The following is a 15,042-nucleotide window of genomic DNA, read 5'->3' as shown; positions in this document are numbered from 1 at the left end:
AACGCATGCGCCTCCCGTTCCCTCCCCACTCTGGATTGGAGGGAAGAGGTCCATGAGGAGCTGTTCTCCGACGAACTACGTTTCCCAGGGTGCTGGGCGCGGGCCCTTGCCCCGGAGCCTCCGAGCTGGGCACCCCGCCGCCACAAGCACGTTTTGGGTGGGCGCGGCCGGCTGAAGAGCCGCCGAGGACCGGAGCGGCCCGGGGCTGGGGAGGGCGAGGGAGGCCCGGCCCGCGGGGGCCAGTTCGTCTGCTCTCTGTGGCCGCCCCTGCGAGCGCAGCCCGGGAGTGCCTGCCCTGTCGGTGCTCGCGGCCACGGACCCTGCGTGCTCCGAGGTACCTCAGCCTGGGCTTCCTGGGGCGGGGGCGGGAGGGGGCGTCGCCGACCTGGGTCCCCCGGGAGCAGCTGGAGCTGCCCCGGTGCTCGCGGCCAACTGCCCTTCGCGAGCCCGGTGGGGGAAGGGCACGACCTAGCCACCGTGCGGGGGAGGGGGTGGCAGCCCCGGGGCCCGCCCTCCCCCACTCTGGGAGCCAGCCCTCTTCCTTTTCCCTCCAGGAGCGCGCCGATCCTCGTTCCCCTCCCTCCTCCCTGGCCCGGACACCCCTAGAAGCTCCGTCCCAAGGACTCGGCCCTTCCCCCACCCGGGCCCTGGCCGACCCATTTTCTGGGGTTGTAACCACCCCGCGGCCTCCGCCTGGCAGGCGCACGCGGTGCCCTGGGGACCTGGAGAGGCAGGGACGTGATGGGCCTCACGCGGCCGGGGCCCGGAGCCGCGCAGCGACCACAACTTGGTGCCTTGCTCGCATTCTCCGGGGGCGGGAGTCCCCCTTATTGGAAATTTAACACGTTGGGCAGCGGATAGAGTGTCCCCAGCCACCTGCAGTAGTGATTGATTAGCCACATCCTCCATCTCCTTGTTGTAAACTGCCACTACAGCCAAAGGTTGCGGCACTATGGGCAGCCTCGGGATTCAGTTTGAATTACCTTACTCCCAAAGTTATATTCATTGTATTAAAGCAAACTCAAAAAAAAAATGAGATTTTTACCTCCTTGTCAGGAGACCGTTTGTCAGAGCTATTAGGAAAATAATATTTTGTAAAACTAATCTTTAAGTTAGTAGTTCTCATTGCAGTTCTAGGAAATAATTAGAAATTCATCCAGGGGGCGGCTAGGTGGCGCAGTGATAGAGCCCCGGGCCCTGGAGTAAGGGAATTCTGAGTTCAAATGTGGCCTCAGACACTTAATTACCTAGCCTCGTGACCTTGGGCAAGCCACTTAACCCCATTTGCCTTGCAAAAAAAACTAAAAAAAAAAGAAATTTCACCCAGAAGATTTTATTTCCAGCTCTATAAAATTCCCTTAATATTAAATCTTTTGCTTCATAGACCAAAGTTTAAATGTAACTAATTTTAAGGGAAAACTTCTTTTTGCACCTACTGAAGTTTTTCCCTAGGAATTCTTACAATCAGAAGAGGTTGTCTCATTGATTCTTCTGCTTAGTTACTGAGATCACTTTCAGTTTTGTTTTGAAGTTTTTGCAAGGCAAATGGGGTTAAGTGGCTTGCACAGGGCCATGCAGCCAGGTAATTATTAAATGTCTGAGGCAGGATTTGAACTCAGGTACTCCTGACTCCAGGGCCAGGGCCACCCCCACTTTCAGTTTTTAAGAACTCTCAACTAAAAAATCAGGATCCAGTGAACAAGAGTTAGAGAGCAGAATGAGATAAATAATGGAGGGGAAAGGACTTTACAGATGAAAAATAAAATAGTAGTTTGAATTTTATCTAGGTAGGTCCTCAAAGGTAATGCCAAATAAAACACAATTTCTTGTAGATCTTATCAAGCACAGTGCCTAGCACATATTAAGGCACTTATTAAATGTTTATTTACTGATTGTAAAAGTTAGGGGCATGATGATAGTTATATTGTCCTTCATTTTAGCCACATTCACAGAGGCTCTGCATAGATATCTTCAGCCACTTTGAATAGAGACACTTTCCTACTAATGGAGAAAATCACTTTGAAATGTGTGAATTTCTCCTCTCAAATTTCTAATTACCAGTATAAGTAGAACCTGTTCTTGGTGATTCTCATTGTCATGTTTCTTAGCAAATTTTCCATTATAAACTTTATATAAATATTTGAAAACAAACATCAATATTTACAAATGAAAAATAAAAAAAAAATTCTTCCCAAGAGTGTGATATAGTTTTGATAGGTATTTTTACATAATGGTTACAGAGCCAAACTAGGAGTTAAAAAGACCTAGTTTTAAATCTGCTTCAGGCTCTTAGAATTTGTATGATTCTGGGCATGCTCTGAGCTTCAGTTTTCTCATCTGCAAAGGAAAATAGTAATGGCAGCTATATCACAGGGTCTTTGTAAAGGATCAAGTAAAGGATCTTTAAACTTTAAAATCCAGTATAAATGTGAGCTGTTCTATTTTGAGTATAGAAAAGGGGTAGCTAGAATTAATAAATTTGCTCATGAAAATGTTTGAATTAGTTGCTATCAGTATTATTATTATTTGTTAACCTGCATCTTCTTAGCATACCAACAAATATATATTTGTCAAAGAGATATTTCTAGAGTTGAAAGTAAAATTATCTTGGTATAGTCACAATTAGACAATATTTTGAGGAAGCAGAAAATCACATTCTGTATATGTTCGGAGGAAAAAAGACATTAGACCATTGTCAATACTAGATTTACCACTACAAGATCAACAATAGATGGTGTTTTTTGTATTATGTCAAATATTACTTAAGAAAGGGATCCCATAGACAGCTGTTGGCACTATGAAACTGTGGGCCTGTAGTCAAGATGACCTGGGTTCAAATGAAGTTTTAGACACTCTGTGACCCTAAGCAAGTCACTTAACTTCTCTTTACCTCAATTTCCTCATCTGAAAATGCAGATACTAAATCTACCTCCCAGAGTTGTTGTGAGGATCAAATGAGATAATAGTTGTAAAATGCATTTAGTATGATATCTGGTATGTAGTAGGTGCTTTATAAATGTTTTTTCCCCTTCCCTCACCTTATTACACATATTAAATATTTGAAGGCTATTTCAAAACAATGAAGAGTTTGAATTGTAGAATGTTTTTGTAAGAAATTCAGGTTTATTCATGTGAAGTGCTGATTCTTGGAAAACAGAGGTACCAGATTATAAGGGGCAATGGAAAGGATCATTGGCAGCAAATGTTATTGTATTGGGTATTCTAAACATCTAGCTATGACCAAGGTTTTCTATGGGTGGCTATGTCAGAGTCTGTCATAGTGGATAATCTGCTGAACTGATAGTTGATAAGACCTGGGTTTGGATCCCCCTGGAGTATCTTTCTAGGGAATCATGGGTATACTAATAATCCCTTATCTCTAATACCTGTAGTTTCTACTTTGTACTCTTTAAAGTGCTTTATAGATTGTTAGGTACAGTCATTACTGTTTTTAGAGGAAATAGTTTGGTGTAGTGGAAAGAACTAATTAGATTGGGCAATTGAAGACTTGTACACTAGTCCAAAATTTGCTAATAGTTTACCTTTAAGCAAGTCTCTTATTTTTCTTGAGCTTCAGTTTCCAGATCTATAAAATTAGAAAATTTTGTATGAGATAATTTAAACTTTTTAAAAATAAGTTTTACATTTCCCCATTCTGACAGGTAACTTCCTAGAAACTCAAGAGTAGGAAGAGACCACAGAGATCATCTAACACAATCCATACTTTTCCTCTCTGCAATATACCCAACAAATAGTCATCTTCCCTTTGCTTTAACTTCTCCAACAAGGCCACACTATACTGCCAAAGTAAAGCCATTCCCTTTTGGGAAAACTAATTTTTAAAGAAATTTTTCCTTAAAGTTAAGTAAGACTGTGGAGTCTCAGGCGATAATATGAAGGCCTTCAGGGCACAAGAGGTTGTTTTTTGGCTTTTGTTTTGTTTTTAATCATTGCTTATGGTGAGTATTTCAGAAGAAAGATTTCACAAGAAACTGGTGAATAAAAAATGTTTCATATGAAAATAGGCTTGAGATTTCTGAGACATGGTTTAAAAATGTAGAAATTGTGGGCCTCTATTCAGGAATGAAGTATACGTAGGACTGTTAAAAATGTATTCACCTTGAATCTTGCAGTTCTAATCAGAGAAAACTACTTATGTCTACTGTATACATGTAGTGATACATATAGTACGTATATGTATATTTATGTTCATACATATATTAACTACATTGTGTATATATGTTTTAATGTATGTAAAAGAGAGAGTGGCAACAGTATTGGACAGCTAGGTCCTGGCACAGTGATAGAGAGCAGGGCCTGGACTCAAGAACTTGCATCTTCCTGAGTTCAAATGTGACGTGACCTCAGATATTTACTGGCTATGAGAAAGTCATTTAACCCTGTTTGTCTCAGTTTCCTAATCTGTAAAATGAATTAGAAAAGGAAATGGCAAGCAACATTGCCAGAAAAAACCCAAATGGTTCACAGAGTCGAAAACAACTGGAAAATGACTTAAAGAGGGAAAATCAGCTTTATTTATTAAGTCGATAATACTCATGTTAAGAAACCTAGAGCCCAGAAGGGGCGAGCATTTGGGTGAATATCAGTGAAGGCAGAAATAGGAGTTAGATTGACCTTGGAATGCCCTGCAACTACCAAGGATGAAGAAATAGATAAGGAATATGGAAAGCAATTCAGAGGCTGACCATAGAAGTAATAAAAGACTTCAATTTTTTGGATATAACTAAAGTTCTCCTCCTGCCCAAATCATGATTATTCAGATTATAATAATTTCCTGCTCCATAAGACAGAAGAACCAAGGAAGAAAACATATTTCATACCTGATTAACATTGAGCATGAGGGATGGGGTCATGGACTTGAAAGAAAGGTAACTTCATTGGGACAAGTGACTTCTATGTAAAAAAAAGAGAGAATAGAACAGTCTGACATGTGCCAGATATTTAGTTCTATAAGCTAAAGTTTTATAAGAAACAATGGGTAGAATACTGGACTCCAGGTTTGGAAGATTTTAAATCTTAACTCACACAATAATTGGGTGGCAAGGGACAAATCACCTAACTGCTCTGAGCTTCAGTTTCTTCCTCTGTAAAATAAAGATCACAATAGCATCCTCCTTTCAGAACCACTCTGAGGAGAAAATAATGTGTGTAAAAAACTTTATAGACCTTAAAGCAGCCTATAAGTGAGCTATTACTTGGAAGTTAGCCCAGGAAAGATGGAACTCTCAAGAAAGTCAGTGCACATATATAAATTTCCATTGAGAAGTAAAATGGGGAATTTCCCAGAGATAGTTGTGGATATATAAGGAATTCTTCAGTCAACGTAGATGTTTTAAAAAAAAACATGTAGAAGACTCGCTCATTCCATCAGTGCAACAATCAGGGACAATTTGGGGCTCTCTGCAATGGAGAATACCATCCGTATCCAGAGAAGAAACTGTGGAGTTTGAACAAAGACCAAGGACTATTACCTTAAATTTGCGGGGGGTGGGGGGGGGGGGGGGCTGATATCTTATTGTCTGATCTTGCTATCTCTTATACTTTGTTTCTTACTTAAGGATATGATTTCTCTCTCATCACACTCAATTTGGATCAATGTATACCATGGAAACAATGTAAAGACTGACAAATTACCTTGGGGAGGGGGGGAGGGAAGTAAGTTTAGGGGGAAAATTGTAAAACTCAAAATATTTAATAAAAAAAAATGCAGAAAATAGAAGCATGGTCTAGTAACAAAGTAAGAATGCAAATAAATAGTACATCCCCATAAGAGCAGTATCACAAGTCTAATGCTCAAAGAGTTGCTGGGAAATCAAAAACCCACAAGTTTTAAGTGTTTGCTTTTTTGTTTTTTGGGACTGAGAAAAAAAAGGATCAAAGAATAAATAATATCCCACTTAAGGTAGTTAGCTCCAAACTTATTATCCCCTTTTCTTTATCCTTTAGTTGGTCTGAATGTTGTTCAGTTTCCCATTGATCATTGTCCTTCCTAAAATGTTACCAGAATTGAAATCACAAATAGGTTTTACTAGGTCAGAATACCAAAATAGTTTATTGTCTTCATAGACCCAGATACCGCCTTTTTTAATGAATCCTAAAATTACAAATGTTCTCTCCTATACCCACCCTCCCTCCAAATTCTTTTCTTTCTATTGAGGTCACCATCATCCTTCCACATACCCTGATTTCCGAATTTGGGAGTCATCAGGTCTTGGAGTTAAAACAGAAAGGGACCATAGAAGCCATCTATCCCAACTACATTCTGTGGAAAAATGAAACCCTGAAAAGTTGTAACTTGCCCAAGGTCACACAGATAGCATCAAAGGTAATAGTTGATCCTAGATTATCTGAAAGAAACTATTGTTCTTTGTACTTCACTACTGTGAGTCATGTATAGTCTCTTCCCCTCTCTATTCCATACTCTGCCCAATTATAAAATAATCTTTCCAAATGACTGACATTCCCATACTGTATAAATTTCAATGACTCCTTTTTACCTTCAGAATAAAATACAAGCTCACATATTAATAATAATAACTAGCATTCATATAAACCTATTATGTATCAGATAACTATGTTAAATAGTTAGCAAATGTTTGAGCATCACAATTCTTGTGAGGAAACTAAGGCAAACAGGTTAAATGATTTGTCCATGGTCACATATGTAGTTAGTATCTGAGATTGGATTTGAATTCAGTTCTTCCTGGCTCCAAGCTCCAGAGATCCATCTACTGTACCACCTAGTTTCCTATTTGGCATTAAATATAAATTAATGCTTTTGCTTTTCTATCAGCTTCATGTCCCCTCATCTCTTTAGAGCTTCCTTTGAAGGAGAAATGGAGGGAGGGAGGAAGTTCTGAAAAACTAACCGTCTGTTTAGCATTTAAAGACCTTTTTCCAGGCTTCTGGCATATTCTTCCCTTTCATGCACTCTGCTTCACCAACAACTAATGTATTTGCTGTTCCTGGAAATGGGCCTCTGTCTCATGCCTAGAGTACATACTCTCCTCCCTTTTATCTCTTTTAGACAATTAATCCGTAAGCTTCCTACCAAATGTACCAGGCACTGTACTTTATAAAAGGATTCATAGACAAAATGATAATAGTCTTTGATCTCAGGGAGCTTATATTTGAATAAAATGTTCAGAATCCTGCCTGGGTCAGTATTCTTTCATAAATTCCTCTCAGAGAATACTTTGCTGAGCCAGCCCCTTGGTTCTAGGATCCTATACCTAGAAGAGGAAGGGACTTTAGAAGACCTAATCACCTCTCTCCCTTTCCAGCGACGGTGAAACTGAAGTTGAAGAACTTTCTCTATGACTCCCAAGTGATTAGAGCTTTCTCTCTCATCTTCAACTCAGCATGAAATAGAATGGAATAGAAAATTATAAATTAAGCAACTCCCACATATTACACACTTCTAAATGCCAAGAATATAGATTAAAAAATCAAGCTTGTTCCTGATCTCAGGGCTTATATTACACTTGGGGAAAGCAGCACCATAGAGATGAGTTCAACTTGTAGGGCCCATAGCAAGAAATCTGGATAGAAACAATTCAGGGAGGGATTATTAGGAGAAGTAAGCCCTTCATGGTTCTGGTTCTAAAGCCATATATTGGTTTCTGTCTAGAAAAGACTTTGGAGTGGTTGAGAGAGAAGATAAACCATTGCAGAGTATCCTATTGTGTTTTCAGTGGGCTTCTACCCTTCCAAGGCAGCATTTGGGTGAATGGGTATTAGACCAAGGTTATACAGGTAGAAAGGGGCAAAATTGAGATTTTAATTTTAGTCCTCTATTGAAAATCCCTCTCTTTCCACTGCACCAACACCCCATATTGGTTCTCACCTAGTTTTGTCTTTTTCTACTCACAGTTCAGATAACTACAGTTAAAGGGGCTTCAGTTCATTTTTTATCTTGTTTATGTATTGTCCCTGGGCAAGTCATACAACTTTTCTCATCCTCAGCTTCCTCATTTATAAAATGAAGGTAATGTTAGCATCCACCTTTACAGATTAAATAAGATCAGAACAAAAGGCTCTATACAAGCAATAATAATAATAATAACTAACATTTGTATTGCATTTACTAGTTGCCTCACACTGGTCAGAGTCCTTCAGAATTATTATCTTATTCAATCCCCGAAACAACTCTGACAGGTTAGTGTTATTATTGCATCATTTTATAGTTGAAGCAACTGAGGCAACCTTGCCAAGGTACTAACACTAGTACTAGTAATTGTTTGATGCAAGATTTTTACCTTAGATCTTCCTGACTTAAGACTGGGCTCTTATATACCTCGCTGATTCAGGGTTCCTCTAGTCGAAAGACAATTTTTTAAGAAGGCATTGTACTTCATTTTGTCTTTGAACCTCCAGCACCTAACACAATTTCTTTTACCTACTAAGTACGCAATAACTTGAAGTAGATATAATAAAGTGTCCTTTTGAACTATGCATTTGTGTCAATGTTATTAATGGAAAATTTTTCAATTCCTGACTTTGATTTACTCCTTATGTGTTATGGTGAACTACTTCCTGGATATATTATTTGCTGTCAGTCTTACAGTTAAATATCTGTGTGACTACCTGATGGCTTTAATAACCACAACTGGTTAATTTTATTTACCAGTTTTTAAAATTTTAATTGATGACCAATACATCAGCCAACTTCAGTAGCTAGTAGAAGCACAAACAGCATTTTTGATAAGGTTGATATTTTCTATAATAGCTAATAACAAGATTTTAAGTCAAGTCAGAGATAATATCAAGGTACAGGTGAACATTGACTACATTCTCTTTGTAGATTTCAATAATTGCCACATTCTAGTTTAAGAAAATGCCTTTTATGGGGCGGCTAGGTGGTGCAGTGGATAAAGCTTTGGCCCTGGAGTCGGGAGTATCTGGGTTCAAATCCAGTTTCAGACACTTAATAATTATCTAGCTGTGTGGCCTTGGGCAAGCCACTTAACCCCATTTGCCTTGCAAAAACCTAAAAAAAATGCCTTTTAATTATTTTTCTGTATCCTTTTGGGGATCATGTTGAGCTCAACATGAGAAGATAACATCCATGTTATAGGTATTTTGTAGATGATAATTATATCCAGAGAAATATATACTGTGTATGTATGTGTGTAAATATCTTGTAGGAATGTAATATGATCTTTAGGTTATCCAGATGTATGAGTAGCCATAGATAGACACATCCATAGATAATCTTTTATCCATTATATGTTGTTTTTGGTCTTGAATGCCTCCATCATGTTGTTTTTTAGTATTTGAAAATAAAAATTCTACCAATATTTGTAAACCCAGGTTCTGACCTCGAAATTTAAATCATAAAGAGAACTTGATCTTGAATTTCAAATTAGAGTGTAGAATTGCATATCTTTGATGACAACTGTCACCTGGTAGCTAAACTGGGGCTAAGGAATGGCGGGGGGGGGGGGGGGGGGGGGGGGAGAATGGCACAACACAGCTCTGGGCACTGAGGATATATAGCAGCCTCTCTACTAAGACTCATTTTGTGACCTTCAGACTTGGCTGCTGTCCCTACTTGAAATATTTTAAATCCCAGGCATCTAGGCAGCTATATTAGTCACAATTTGAGTTCTGCAAATGTGATATTTTAAAGAGCTGTAATAAAGCCTGCTTATGTCATAATTATTTATTTGTACATAACTGTCTGATTGATTATAACCTTGAGTGTGAAGAGGCAGAACCAAATAAATTATACCTCTTCCCCTAGTTTTAACTTTTCCAGGGCACAGAAACCAAATGATCATCTTTTGTATCTCCAAAGGGTCCTAGAAGTTATATTTTAAAATTCATAACACAGCAGAACTAATCCAACAATTTATTAAACATTCCTTAGTCACTTAACTAACAGTGATTCAGAAAAGTGTGAGACAGGAATCTACTGTCTAGTTAGGTATGTCTTTTTTAAAAAAGCAAACAGTAAGGATTCATGATTTAAATGCAATATAAGTGGTACAGACAGTAAATGTAATTGTTAAGAAAAAGGAAAGGGTTTTGTCTTGGAGTAATCCAAGAAGATTTAAATGCCCAGATAAATTATTTTGGACTTTATTTTACAATTAATGAAGAATAAACATGAAGTTTAGGATGTGGTGTGACAAAGTTTTATTTATGTATAAATGTGTATTGTTTATGTGTATACATGCACATACACACACGTGTGTGTGTGTGTGTGTGTGTGTATACACACACACAAAACAAATTGGAAGGATAATTAAGAGACTATTGTTCAAAGTACAGGTGTTGGAACCTGGAGAATATAATACTGTGGTAGCAGAGAAGGGATGGATATGAGAGTTCTTACCAAGGAGGAATCAGCAAGACTTAATAAATTATTCACTAGAGAATCTAAGAAAGGTATGTCAAAGATAAAATTCAAGGTTTTGACCTTCAATAACTTGGACAACTGTATTCATTCATTAATTTATTGGGCCAGATCTTTGCTTTTTATCTAGATAGGGAGCACCAGATGAGGAATATTCTCTACCAAAGTAGATTCACAATCTCTTTTGCATGTATGAAGTCTTAAAATTGCCTGAAGCACTAAATGGATAAGTGACAGAGGTAGGATTTGAACCCATGTCTTCCTAATTCCAAAACCAGTAATAACAATAAAAATGATGATAATGATGGATTTCTATCATAAAAGTAAAATTTATATGATTCTTTAAAAATTATAAAAGGTTTTTTTTTTTCATTTGTAGGTTTTCTTGCTAGGTGTTTTCCATTTAATTAAAATGGAAATGTAATCCTGGGTTCAAAACCTGGCTCGTGCTACTTACTACCTTTGTGAAACTAGGCAATTCACAATTCTATGACCTCGAGCTCCTTAACTGTAAAATAAAGGTGCTTAGCTGTAGATCAGAGCTTCTTAACCTCTGGTCTGCTGGCTTAACTATCCCCTTCCCCCCGAGTGTCTGAATTTGAAGGGGAGAGGATATGTCTTTATTTTAATATATTTGGTTTCCCTTGTAATCTTATATATTTTATGTTTAAAAACATTCTAGGGGGCAGCTAGGTAGCACATTGGATAGAGCATCAGCCCTGGAATCAGGAAGACCTAAGTTCAAATTTGGTCTCCAGATACTTAATACTAACTGTGTGACCTTGGATTGTCACTTAATCCCATTGGTATACACACACAAGGGTACTTTTTCTACAATAAAATTTTGAAATAGCTAAACTAATAAAGAGAGAGGTGGTGAGGTTTCAGTGTTGAATTAGAAATTGGAATTGGTGAATCAATTAGACAATTCTACATGGTTAGGAAGTCCTTTTATGAAGTTGAAACCTGTTTCTATATTTTCAGTGAGCACTGGTTCTGACTTCAAACACCTATTTGATCCAGCCCTACATGGCAGTTGATTCCTTTATCAGTCACTCAGTAAGCCTTTATTTACCATGTTCTTGGTATTGTGCTATAAGTAGTTCATAAATTGAATTGCCTTGTCCTTAGGAAGTTTAAATTCTATCAGAAGAAGCTATAGAAGGGGTGCTTATAGTGTAAAGAAGGTCCTACCCTTTGAATTGGGTAAGGTTACTTGAAGTTTACTAAATAGAAGGTAATAAATAGTTTGGTAATGTTTGAGTATGGTATTACTGAGATTGCTTTGCCTTTTACCCCAAAGCAGTGAATCCTCAGGCTCTTCCTACCATGACCTAATTGTCATGGTCCACTTACTTATCCTGCCCATTCCTGATGCCACTATATGCAAAGCATCTTATGAGGCTTTTGCCTAGGCAAAATAACAACCACATTCCTATTTACTTTAAATTATAGAAATGTTAATTTTTCTGCTCTTTGTTTTGTTTTGCAGTAGACCACAAGTTATCTGCTGATTGCACTGTGAGAACCACTGACCTAGTGCAGTACCTACGGGTATGGGAACTTAGTAAATTTTAATGGATGATGGTGCTAATTTTCACCCATGATCACATATTTAGAGCCAAAAGCAATCTTAGAAGGCATCTCGTCCAACCCCCTCATTTTATAGATGAGGAAACTGAGGCCCAAAGAGGTGAAGTTACTTTACCACCTGTTGACCTTGGGCAAGTGACAGAACCAGGATTTGAATGCAGGCTGTCTAACTCCAAATCCAGCACTCTTTCCACTGTGCCACGTCTGATTCTTTGGAAAGAGGTAAAGATCTAAGTATTTTGTGTAAAAGGTATTTGCTAGTAAATTTGAAGAACAATTATTATCCCTTTCTCTTTTATTGCATATAGAAATGTGTGTAAGGATGCAATTCCACAGGAATTCACAAGGGGGCATCCATTAACCTTTTCTGAAAAAATTAAATTTAATAAGCACCAAATCTTAACTTATCTTTTAAGATTTTGTTTGGTTCAAATATATTATAATAAACCTTATTTCCCACCCTCACATGTGTGTATGCATGCATGTATATATTACATATACACAAAGGAGGTAGATTAATTGTCTATAGTAAAATTTAAATGAAATATATTGAGTACATTTGGTTGAAGGAAAACAGTAACTTAAGAATGCTATAAATATGTGGTTACTTTTTTCCTGGACCTCAAATTAAATTTGATTTAGTGCATTAATAATGGTGTGACTAGAATGTGTGTAAATGCCTCGTAAGATGATTTCTTGAATAAGAAAACGGAGGCAGTAAACCCATGGGAAGAGTTTAATTCTGTTTTTTAATGTATCTAGTTTGATAAGATAATTTCTCTACCAAATTTGAAGTATTGCTAAATATTCATCTAAAAACCACAAAAAAGTATTAGTTTATTTAAAATCAAAAGTTTAAAAATCAAATCAAAATCTATTGTCTTCATAAAAACTTTATATTTTTAGTAAGTAAAGTTGTGTAATGTTAGCCCAGGTTTAACATTGAAAATTAACTTCATGTGCTAGTGATTTAAATTTATCATATTAATAGATTCATTGATAATTATAACAGTCCAGAACAAGCCTTATACAATTCTTGTTCTTTTGTAATTATTTATAACCCTTTTAATGAGTGCTGATTTCGGTCTTCTCAAAACTGAAGAAAAGAATTGATCCCTTAACAGTAATTCCTCTGTTGTTTAAACTTGATTTTATATTGGGGTTTGCCAAGGGTATACCTTTAGAGCAACAGCACATGATTGCTAGTGAAGCTTAAGGAAAGTATTTTCAATTATGATATTCACATCTAAGTATCCCCCTTCTGCTTTTTGCAGTAATTATGACAAAGTAGCAAAGACTATTCGATGTCAAAGAATTTTTCTTCAGCTTGTTAGCACTTGAAATATGAGATCCTTATCTAGTAGCCTATCAGTAGTCACACTATTAGAAATTATTATGTTAATATTAAGAGTCTCAATAAACAAACCTGAAAACTAAAGGAAACTGGCAGTAAATGAAAGGATGTCTCCCAAACTTGGAGAGGTTAATAAAGAAATTAGAAGGTTTGCTTTATTGTACATTAAAAGGCAACAAAAAACCATTTCCTGTGATACTTACTTCTCTCATATCACATTGCCCAGGATAAGCATTTGCAAAAAGACAACCTTGAAGATTATTGTAGCTTACGAATTTATTTTTCTTTATGGGAAAGTTTTTAAAGAAATCAGGTAATCCAAATTAAAGTAACATGTTTTAATACAATGCAAAGATCGGTAAAGGTAGGATAAAAATATGTTGGAAAATAAGGTTCTTGAATAAGAAATGTTCAGAAAGAAACACAAACAATACAAGTTTGGTATTAGTGTTTTGAATAGTATTAAAATACATACTTTTATTTTTTATTTTTTGACATTTTATTTTTCCAATTAGATATTATGAAAATTTTTCAACATTCATCCACATGCATAGTTATGTTACATAATTTCCTTCCACCCTCCCTTTCCACTCCCCTCAGAGGCAAACAATCTAGTTAACATTGTTTATGTACATTTGTGTTTACCATGTTTACATATTAATTATTTTCTGTATGTGAAATTAGGACTAAAGGAAAAGAAAGAAAATCATGGGATACAAAAGAAAAACATGAGGAATTTTTTTAAAAAGCAAACATAATGCTAATTCAGATTCTGGAAGGTTTTTTGGTTGATTTGTTTTCTGCATCTGGATATGGATATCATTGTCCATAACAGGTTTCCCAGGATTGTCCTAGCTCTGCTGAGAAGAAGCAGATTTTGATTAATCAAAGTTGATCAGCTCACAGTGTTGTTAATATGTACAATGTTCTCTTGGTTCTTCTCCTTTCTCAGCATCAGTTCTATACTTCTTTCCATGTTTCTCTAGTCTGTCCATTTGTGGTTTTTTATAGGATAATAATACTCCACACCTTTAACCTGTATGTATCTCTCTACTTCAAAATGTGTTTCATATTGTAGCATTATGGTTTTTAATCCATTCTGATTTCCACTTTGATTTTATGGGAGAGTTCATCCCATTTGCATTTACATTTAAGATTGCTAAATCTTTATTTCCTTCCATGTTATCTTTTCCCATTTGCAATTTTTTCTTTCCTCTTATTCCTCACCAATGTTTTTGCTCCCTTTCCCCTTTAACTTTTTTAAATCTTAGCTTCTATTTTACTTTTACCCCCTCCTTCCCTTATTAATCTTTCTTTCCTTTTCCCTCTCCCACCTACTTTACTATAGGATAGAATAGATTTTTAAACTCAATTGGGAATGCATATTATTCCATCTCTGGACCAGATGTATTCAGTGGATTACTGAGTGTTCACACCCTCCCTTCTTTCCCTCCAGTATAATAGGTCTTTGTGTGTCTTTACCTGGTGGTGCTATTTATCCATTAATGTCTAGCCTTCTCCTAGTAAAGTAATTCTTTTTATGTTTTTATTGTTTTAACTTGTAACATCTCCCCTTTGTCAATATATACTCCCTTTATACTTTTGATAGTATTTTGATTGAAGGTATATATTGAATACTCTCAGTCAAAGTAAGAGCAATCTAAGTTTGTTTGCTCCCTTGGTTGATTGATAAGCACCATTGCCTCACACTAAG

At 36.9% G+C, this 15,042-nt stretch overlaps 1 protein-coding gene across 3 annotated transcripts in view; it reads left to right on the top strand.

Moving 5' to 3' along the window:
* Nucleotides 1-246: 246 nt before the first annotated feature.
* FAM210A (family with sequence similarity 210 member A) overlaps nucleotides 247-15,042 on the top strand; it is a 39,047-nt gene continuing 24,251 nt past the window's right edge. The window contains exons 1-2 of one of the 3 annotated variants that reach the window (XM_074204276.1): nucleotides 247-334; nucleotides 11,874-12,196. The gene's annotated coding sequence lies outside the window, so the exon portion shown is untranslated. Of the gene's footprint in view, nucleotides 335-6,178; nucleotides 6,347-11,873; nucleotides 12,197-15,042 lie in introns of those variants that run through there. The other 2 variants (XM_074204277.1, XM_074204278.1) reach the window with 2 other exon arrangements.

The sequence above is a fragment of the Macrotis lagotis genome, chromosome X (genome assembly GCF_037893015.1).
Source record: "Macrotis lagotis isolate mMagLag1 chromosome X, bilby.v1.9.chrom.fasta, whole genome shotgun sequence".
NCBI classification, from domain to species: Eukaryota; Metazoa; Chordata; class Mammalia; order Peramelemorphia; family Peramelidae; genus Macrotis; species Macrotis lagotis.
The sequence above is the reverse complement of the archived record's forward strand: the minus strand, read 5'-3'. Positions and strand labels throughout refer to the sequence as shown.